At 36.5% G+C, this 10405-nt stretch overlaps 1 long non-coding RNA gene across 3 annotated transcripts; it reads left to right on the forward strand.

Moving 5' to 3' along the window:
• Positions 1-2558: 2558 nt before the first annotated feature.
• On the forward strand, positions 2559-8934 carry LOC112562157. 3 transcript variants are annotated; one of them, XR_003098803.1, is made up of 4 exons: positions 2559-2577; positions 6782-6901; positions 7235-7396; positions 7865-8933. It is a non-coding gene; the product is annotated as an uncharacterized LOC112562157 (long non-coding RNA). The 3 variants fall into 3 exon arrangements; XR_003098802.1 differs by lacking the exon at positions 2559-2577 and adding an exon at positions 3887-4181; XR_003098801.1 differs by lacking the exon at positions 2559-2577 and having other exon boundaries at positions 5649-6901; positions 7865-8934.
• Positions 8935-10405: the final 1471 nt, after the last annotated feature.

The following is a 10405-nucleotide window of genomic DNA, read 5'->3' on the forward strand; positions in this document are numbered from 1 at the left end:
ATTGCAGAATTTCATACTAAACTCAGTAAAGTAGGAGGAAAAGAGAAAAAAATCAATCGAATTTCTAGAAAGTTCTTTCTGATGGCTACAATTTGATGTTTTTTGAAAAAATCTTTTTCTCCGACAACACGAAGTTTTACAAAGCAGGAAGGTTCCAAGCAATTGCAGTCATTTCCCAAGTATCCTCTTTTGTTGAATGCAGTTTCGTACACCTGTTGTTGAAAAAGATTCAGTTTCATATAATATTGTAAACTTCCATAGTAAAACTCAGTAAGCAGGAGGAAAAGAAAAAAAAAATTCAATCGAACTTTCTAGAAAGTTTAATCCCGATGGGTACAATTTGGATGTTTTGAAAAAATCTTTTTCTCCCGAACACGGAGTTTTACTAAGGCAGGAAGGTTTTCCAAGTAACAGCAGTCATTTCCAATGTATCCCTTTCGGTTGATGCAGTTTGTTGACTGCTGCAGTTTCATTTACTATTGTAAGACTTCCATAGCAAAACTCAATAGCAAGGAGGAAAAGAAAAAAAAAATTCAATCGAACTTTCTAGAAAGTTCAATACTGATGGTTACAAGTTAGATGTTTGAAAAAATCTTTTCTCCGAACACGGAGTTTACTAAGGCAGGAAGGTTTTCCAAGCAATTGCAGTCATTTCCAAAGTGTCCCCTTTGGTTGATGCAGTTTCATACACCTTGGTTGAAAGATTCAGTTTCATATACTATTGCAGAATTCATACTAAAACTCAGTAAGTAGGAGAAAAAGAGAAAAAAATTCAATCGAATTTTCTAGAAAGTTCTTTCTGATGGCTACAATTTGGATGTTTTGAAAAAATCTTTTTCTCCCGGACACGGAGTTTTACTAAGGCAGGAAGGTTTTCCAAGCAATTGCAGTCATTTCCCAAGTATCCTCTTTTGGTTGATGCAGTTTCATAAACCTTTGTTGAAAGATTCAGTTTCATATACTATTGTAAACTTCCAAAGTATCCCCTTTTTGCAGTTTCATATACTATTGTAGACTTCCATAGTAAAACTCAGTAAGTAGGAGGACAGAAAAAAGTCAATCCAACTTTCTAGAAAGTTCAATCCTGATGGCTTCCATGGATTCCAAAGTATCCCCTTTTGGTTGATGCAGTTTCATATACTATTGTATCCTTCCATAGTAAAACTCAGTAAGCAGGAGGAAAAGAAAAAAAAATTCAATCGAACTTTCTACAAAGTTCTTTCCTGATGGCTACAATTTGGATGTTTTGAAAAAATCTTTTTCTCCGAACACCGAGTTTTACTAAGGCAGGAAGGTTTTTCCAAGCAATGGCAGTCATTTCCAAAGTATGGAAAAGTATTTTCGGTTGAAAAGGATTCGCAGAGATATGTTGTAACAAATGGGATGATTTTAGAGGGCCGGACTAATGTAGTTAACTCAGTTTTTGTTACCCAATACTGTTATATATATATGCCGGTGGAACCGCTGGTCCCCTCTTACCCATGTGTGGTTTAAGAGAATTATCACTTTTGAGCTGCACTCTACGCTTTGGATAGGGCCTGCATGGGTGTAATGCTCGTTAGTGTTTGCAGCTAGGGCGTGTCACAAGGCAGGGATGGTTAGGGTTGGCGCTATATATGTGGGGAGCAGGTGATAATAAGAACATGGCAATAAAGAAAGTTTCCATATATATATATGTTCTGCAGGCCCCTTTTCGGATTTTTTCATCGGCAACTGAGCGCTCGCTCGGTTAAATTTTTTTTTCAATAAATAAAATTTTTTCCTTTCCCTCCTGATTACTGAGTTTTACTATGGAAGTCTACAATAGTGTATGAAAGGGAGACGTTGGAAATCACGCAAATTGACTAGTTCTTGGAAAATTCGGAGGGGTTTGTGGCACAAGATAGGGAAGGTGGTACAGCAAAAGTGGAGCGCGTCCGTGCCGATCGGGTGAACGCTCCGCACGTGGAAACCGAGAAATCGGTTGCAGAGCGAAAAGCAAGCGCCATTCGGCGCGCACAAAATTGCAATGATGTGACAGTCCTAAGCATTGTAGTGAGTATTGTAAATTGAATTGTTACATGTCCTGTTGGAAGTTTCAACTTACTGTGACTGAGTGCCTGCCCTATCGGGAGAAAAAGGTTTTTCCAAACATCCAAATTGTAGCTATCAGGAAAGAACTTTGAAAGAACGATTGATTTTTTTTTTCCTCCTGCTTACTGAGTTTTACTATGGAGTCTACAATAGTATATTTAACTCAATCGCCACGCGTCGTATGCGGTCGTGCGACAACGCTACCTGTTATAGCTCCCGCGTCGCGCGTAGGCAGGCGACGCACTGTTGTACCACAGAGTCTGAGTGTTTAGTTCTGTGCGTAAATGAACGAATACATAAGGGGAGAAAATACGGGAACCGTAAGGAATTGTTCCTCTTTCGATTACTTCCCTTTAAAGTCTGAAAAAATCAACCAATCAGGTATTTTCTCCATGTTTAAACCACGCGAAGGTTTGTTTACTTCAGCGCCATATTGACATTCGTTGCAGGTTACTCAATTCGACGTGGATTTGTACTCAAACAACCGAAAGTGAGAAGAAAACAGTAAGTAATATTAAAATTCAAAGGTATATTCTCATTAAATATATGCCTGTTTTGTGCTTTTGTGTGTGTATATATTTTATAAATATTTTTTCTGATCAAACTTTTTACCTAAGCCCCATTTTGTGAGTTCTCGGTCCGATACAGTTACAGTCTTTCAGTTGATTTTACTACAAGACAACAAAACGTATATTTGTTAAAATGTACACCACGTAAATCTATTTTAAATGATCTTTAAAACGGAGTATCACAGATAGTTGTTAATGTAGGATATTAAATATAATTTTTTGGAAAATACCAGTCGAGATTTCATTCGCGGTCATTCTCTGCTGCGTACACCGGGGTCGAACGGGTTAAGAACCACTGTACTAAACACACACAGTGGCATTTAGAGAGGGCAACTTTGTAGTTTATGTTGAACATTCACTAAACATGGTGATTCGATCACACAAAATATAACCTCATTGATCAATGACAAGCATTAGTAATACCAGAGGTTAAATTCGCTGCGCGTAGGACACCAGTGGAAGTTCAAACGGCTTTGTAAGCTTGCGCGTCTACCTTCTGTGATGGACGCATTGTTGTATTTTTTAAAGACATGTACAGCTCGTAAAGAACAAATAGAAACAAGGGAGAAAACACGGAGAACCTAGGACTTGTTTCAACATTGCTTCCTTTAACGCTGAAAAATTCAACCAATCATGTTTCCCCACTGTATAGTTTGTTTACACGTGAGCGCCATATTGACATTTATTTGGGTCGCTTCGATTTGACGTGGATTTTACTCAAACAAACCGAAAGTGAGAAGAAAACAGTAAGTAATATTAAAATTCAAAGGTATTCTCATTAAATATATGCCTGTTTGTGCGTTTTGTGTGTGTATATTATTTTATAAATATTTTTCTGATTGTCAACTTTGACCTACTTTGTGAGTTCTCGTCGCGATACAGTTACAGTCTTTCAGTTGATTTACTACAAGACAACAAAACGTATATTTGTTAAAGTGCACACCACGTAAATCTATTTTAAATGATCTTTAAAACGGAGTATCACAGATGTTGTTAATGTAGGATATTAAATATATTTTTTTTTAAAAATACCAGTCGAGATTTCATTCGCGGTCATTCTCTGCTGCGTACACCGGGGTCGAACGGGTTAAGAACCACACTGTACTAAACACACACAGTGCATTTAGAGAGGGCAACTTTGTAGTTTATGTTGAACATTCACTAAACATGGTGATTCGATCACACAAAATATAACCTCATTGATCAATGACAATGACCAGAGGTTAAATTCGCTGCGCGTAGGACACCAGTGGAAGTTCAAACGGCTTTGTAAGCTTGCGCGTCTACCTTCTGTGATGGACGCATTGTTGTATTTTTTAAAGACATGTACAGCTCGTAAATGAACGAATAAACAAGGGAGAAAACACGGGAGAACCTTTAGGACTTGTTCCTCCAACGATTGCTTCCCTTTAACCGCTGAAAAATTCAACCAATCATGTTTCCTGCCACTGTATAGTTTGTTTACACGTGAGCGCCATATTGACATTTATTTGGGTCGCTTGATTTGACGTGGATTTGTATTCAAATGAGAAGAAAACAGTGAGTAATATTAAATTCTAATGTATATTCTAATAAAATATGACCTTTTTTGGTACTTTATGCTTGTATATATCATGTAAAAAATTTTCTTTAATTTCTGACGTGTGACATTCCGATCGGGTTGTGAAATCTAAACATTTACTATCTTTCATGTGAGCTTACTACAAGAAATCAGAGCCTATATTCTTGAAATTAACACCACGCAAATGTGTTTAAAATGCTCTTTTAACAGCGTATCACGTATGTTTGTCTTTTTGTAGTTTAACAGATATAATTTTTTAACACGGGTGAAAATTAGCATCGGTGCTCCGTAGTGATTTTTTTTCGCGCCGCTCTGTACCTTCTTAGCCTACCGATAATAATATTATTAAATGCATCAATCTGATTTTTTTTTTTTTTGACAAGAACAATGTTTAATCATTTCAAGTTTATATACAGTTATCAAAGTGTGATTCCTGGAGGTGTAACTTGTGCTAGCATGATACAGGTAGTCCTCGGGTTACGACGGTCTCGAGTTACGTCGTTACGTGGTTACGACACTCATTCCCACTTACAGCGACAGTGATAACAAAGCAACGTAGTGGGCTTATTATTGAGATGGAAATATTATTGGCGCTTTGGTTGCAAGACCAAAATCAACGCCGTATATGTGAGTTTTTATGGTTATTCAGGAGAAGGCTAGGCGACTGTTTGAGGCGTTGAAAAGAGAAAAGGGGGAAGGAAGTGAAAGTGAAGAATTTGTGGCGAGTAGGGGTTGGTTTATGAGGTTTAAGGACCGTGCCAATTTCCATAACATTAAAGTGCAAGATGAAGCTGCTAGTGCTGATGAGAAAGCAGCAACTGAGTTTCCTAATGCATTGGCTAAGATAATTGAGGAGGGTGGTTACTGTGCTCAACAAGTGTTCAACGTGGATGAGACAGGCTTGTTTTGAAAACGTCTGCCTAACCATAGACGTTATACCCTAACGTCTCTGGCCTAACCTAACACTGATCATTACTGTTACAGCACTTACAGTACAGTATTTCATTATTAAACGTACTGTACTGCACAATATTTTACTGTACTTATGTTTATTGATAATTATGTAGGGTACTGTGTTAGGATAGGTGTTTGGAAAGGCTAAGTGTTTGCAGTACTGTACTGTTATTATGATGGTATAGTACTGTATGCAGGGCCGTGCTTAGGGGCAGGCGGACGAGGCATCTGCCTAGGGCCCCTTGGCCCCGCGCTTCAAGGGGCCCCGCGCTTTTAAATTAATCGTAGGCTTATGTTGTAATGTGTATGCAGCGTGCTGTCAATGATAAAAGACGAGATATCCCTGAGGAAAAAAGTGACTTTAGATCACAACCAAAACCGTGTGATCGTGGCGTGAGGGCCCCGCACATGCCCTTTGCCTCGGGCCCCGCGGGGGCTAAGAACGGGCCTGACTGTATGAACGTATGATCCGACTTACGTTGAAATTCGGTTTACGACGCCGCGTTAAGAACGGATCCCCTTCGTAAGTCGAGGACTACCTGTATATTCTGTGCATCCCTGTGTGAACATTTTTTGAAAATTCAATTACACCTTATTTGCTTTGGATTACCAAAAAAAGTGACTATTCATGCAGGATTCACGTAGGAATATTTTTGTTTTACTAAGTTCAATCTCTTATTATCATTTAAAAAAAATTCTATCTCTTATTTTTTTTAATGATTTTTTGAAAGCGGTGGATTTCCATGCGCACAGGGTTATGTGACCTAGTAGAAGCCTTGAGATGCTGAAAGCTTAACTTTAAGTCTGCTAAGTTACAAAGCAAGTGCTCAATTACAAAACAAAGTGGAAACTCGTAAAAGAATGAATGACTTGATAAATAAATTTCCTAGTTTCCTACATCTATTCTAGGACCCACATCCTTCACACTCACACACCTTTCACTTAGCAGTTGAAATGATTAAGGAAATGATTTTGTGTATATATATATCTTGCTTCTGATCTTTTGGAATAGCATTAGGTTTGCCTGAATTTAATAAGTTCTCCTGCAGCGACATTTTGAGATAATTTCCTGACAAGTTTCATTGCAACAAAAACCCAAGTTCCTCTGCTTGACACCAATGATCTTATAACTAACATGGGCAGTAGTGTTCAAACTGTTCCTATCATGGACAAGGATTTGGCATGTTAACCAGTGCTTGTATTTGTGGGGATTTGATTGTATAACCTTTTACTTTAAGAATTCTTGAAGAAATATTTTGTGTAATCTAGCACTATTTGGTTCATTCGATGCACTTAGTTCATGTTTTTCAGAGTGTCAGCAGTTTCTGAAGCTTGTGATTCAAGAATATTTTTTATTCACCCTTTCAAGGGTATTGAGATATTAAAAATGTACATATATTCACAGGCATTACTATATATCTTATATGCAATATCCTTCCCACACACACACACATTCACAGATCAGTTTGTAACAGTTAATACATTAAAAGCTCATTTTTTACCTTGTTCTTTCCTTCTTCTAGCCCTTTAACGCAAATTGCATCACTGCATGTGTAATCAAATAAATCAAAGTATATAAACACATGTAAATAAAAAAGTTTTGGAGGGGATGTTTCTGCAACAGGAAAAGGAGGTGACAGGAGGGAAACTGCCAGAGGGGTTCTAGTTTCTCTTACAATCTTCAGAGGATGTTGACCGTCTGGAGTGGGATTGGAAGACTGACCTAGGAAAACGGACACACTCGGTATGTGCTGTATTCTGATTTGTTAGTAGGAGTCAAATCTATTTCTGCTATTCCCTTTAAAGGTTTTTATAGCATTTTAGTGTATAGAACAAATGACATGTCTGCAGTACTAAAAAGTAACAAAAGCATTGTTATGGTGGCATGGATTACAGCTGATAATAAATTTTCTGTAACAACTTCAGCTTGGTTACAGAGAAAAATGGGAAACTTCCTTAATGGTTTTCATCCATATTTTGGTCTTATAATACTAGTTCTCATAACACGTATCATGATACTGCCCACAGCAACTTTTATTTTAAAAAATGATGCATGCTTATTATTGTCTGTTTCCAGGAATGCCATGTGGCGATGGGAGGAATATTCACTTTAAAGCACGTGGTGAGGAGCATACTATCTGTGCTATTTTCAACTGACTCAGCCCGGTGTTATAACCTCAATGGTCTGAAGGGAAGAAGGGACTCAAGAACCACTCCTTTATTTTACAAACAGTTCAGGGTAAGGATTTAAATATTTGACTGTGTTTTCAGGAGATTAAAAAAAAAAAATTACAGGGAGACAACTCTAGCCTGGCGAACTTTTCCGACCTCATTTCATTGTGATCCAATTACATTTGAAAATTAAAAATATGGACACATGTTTATGCAGTGTCTAGTCCTTTAATCAGCTGGTTAACACTGTGTAGAAAGGAATGAACATAACAATTGATAGACATCTTTACAGTTCGCATGTATTGGGATTTAAAAAAAATCAGTATATGTCCAGAATTTGACTGCCTAAAGAAATTCTAACGCAGTTCCACTTGTAGTTCCTTTCTAATTATAATGCTTGACATTTTTATATGATTTGCTTGTACCTTCCTTTTTTTTTTCTCTCATTATATTCTGGATTTTAGGGTTGGTGACCTGCAATTAAGTCATTACTTTTTATGCCAATCTCATATTCTTATACTTGCTCTATTTTTAGATGCTGCAAGAAAAAGTTATCCTGAAGCTACAGATGCTGACCTGCAGGTGCATATATCACCTTGGTTAGCTGGTGCTCGGGATCGAGAGAATAGCAGAAGGGAAAGGGCTGAGCACAGCCTGTACAAGTCAGTAAATTGTTATGGGGTGGACGACGAGTAAAACTGTACAACTTTACCTGCAGAAAAAAAAAAACTGTTAGGTTTCACGAAATTTTTTTAACAGCTATTTATAAAAGTACAAGTTTTCAATTTGAATAATTTTTAAAAATGGTTGTAGTTATTACCAGAAGCTGCAATCCAGCCTGGAACTGTTTATATTTAATTTCGTGGATTTTATTTATTATAAGAAATGACTGTTGTAGCTTAAATCACTCCCTTTTCAGAACCAATTCAGTTCATGCTCATCATTTGATATATTGTAATAGATCTTTGAACCTTTTCTTTGGGAAAAATCTAATTAGTGTAAAACTGCAATTTAGTTTTAATGGTTTTGTCAATGGATATATGTTTTTGCTTCTTCTACAACTCATAATCAAATGACGAATGTTGCATTAACATGTCATGAGGAAACATTTTTTATGCATTTAATTGGGACAATGCTTCACAAATTGTATATTTTAAATTATTTTTTTAATTACCTTGCTTTTTATCCTTATTTTCACAGACTTTTTAACTTCAATAAACGTCAGTAAAAGACATATCATGTTTGTGGTTTTTTTTTGTGTAACATTTTGCATTTTTTTGTGCACTTTTTTGCTGCTTAATTAATGTAATCATGGCAAAACACTCCTTATTAATCCATTTGTTTGGCATTTATAGGGTTATTTTGATGTATTTGATATTATGGGTATTTTTAGGAATTTTGGCATATCCTGATTTAAAACAATGTAAATCAATATATGCCCATGTCTTTCAATGCTACTAGGGATAGGACGTTGCGCAAGACTCGATTATTCAAGCGAGGCATGCAAAGAGAATGTACTGAACTTTACAAGAAAAAAAATATTACAAAGTTAAATTTAACAGTTGAGAAACAAATGAAACTTTTAGGTTCAAATTATTACAGCTTGCAAGTGATGTGGATAGTGGACTATTTTTGTTTGATATCCCTGCGCGAGTGGGTGTTTGATCGTCTGCTAAAGAGTAAATGCACGTCAAATTTAAATAAAAATAACATGAAAAAGCTAAACACATACAACTCACGCTTTATTATTGGTTTTGATTTAGAAAAGTACACGAAAATGTCTGCTAATCCATTCAGCAACACTAGAAGACCCTAGTTTCCTATGCATGAGCATACCTCGCTTCAACATCGAATCTTGCTCAACGTTCTATCTTGCTATTACCCTCTATGTTTTTAACTTTTTATTGGTTTGAGTGAATAGATTTCGTTTCGCGTAACTCTTGACGACCATAACAAAAATGGCGGACCTGTAGGCGGAGCTAGCCACATAAACGGCGACATCACTGCCTTCCGTCTGCTCCACACATGACACTAATATAAATCAACACAAAAACAAGGAAAAAAAAAAACACAACAAAAAACTGAAAACAAAAATGCAAACAAACTATAATATCCCTTTAACGCACACAGCTTCACGGAGAGAAAGAGGAGAAAGTGAAGAAATGAAAGGAAGGAGGAAAAATGCCTTTGGGTTTGGTGCCACTTACATGTACCTTATATAGGCTGACCACCACTTGGCCTGCTGGTTTTAAAAGCTGGTTTACCAAACCTGTTATCTGTAAATGATGATGAACACACATTAATAAAGCAATGATATTTTGAGGTAACTGTAATTTCATACACTATAGACATTCTGACCAAATTCCTTCAATTCTAGATCACATTTTTTTAAGCCTATATGTAATAGTTTGAGAGCACATAGATTGATAATATCTGTATAGCAGCAAAGAATTAAAAAGAGTCAATTATTATCATGAATAGAAGGTCAATGGTTCATGAATAACATTAAAGAAAGCACATGACAACTTAGGAATAAAGGGAGTTAAGAGTTTACTTGGTTGTACATATTGCATTATTCATTAAAAGGGCAAATACCTTACTGTGATCGACAGATTTCTTATATTCTTTGTCTTAGCCAGGCATCTAAATTCCTCCATTAATCTTGTTCCCAAACTGTGTGTGAGTCTGAGTGTGTATATGTGCCAGTGCGTGTGCATGTGAATTTATGTAGTGGGAAGTGAATCTCAGGAGTGGAGGTAATAATTGTTATACCAGAAAATTAAATGTTTCACAGAATAAAAAAACAGTCTAAATCCTATTTTTTAATTGCAAAGACCAAAAACTGTTTCCTGACATGAAAACTAAATGGATAAATGTACTCGCTCAAACACATATACCCAAAGACAAAAACCAATACGCACAAATGCATGTACAAAGCAGACTTAAGCATCAATAAAGCTGAGAAATGTATTGTGCAAAAACTAAATCAGATTGGAAACAAGCTTTTACCATTCAAATTATGTTTCACAGATTGCAACTCATGGTGTTGTACAGTCGGACCTCGATAAGTCGAACT

This window comes from Pomacea canaliculata, linkage group LG4, assembly GCF_003073045.1.
Source record: "Pomacea canaliculata isolate SZHN2017 linkage group LG4, ASM307304v1, whole genome shotgun sequence".
Taxonomy (NCBI): Eukaryota; Metazoa; Mollusca; class Gastropoda; order Architaenioglossa; family Ampullariidae; genus Pomacea; species Pomacea canaliculata.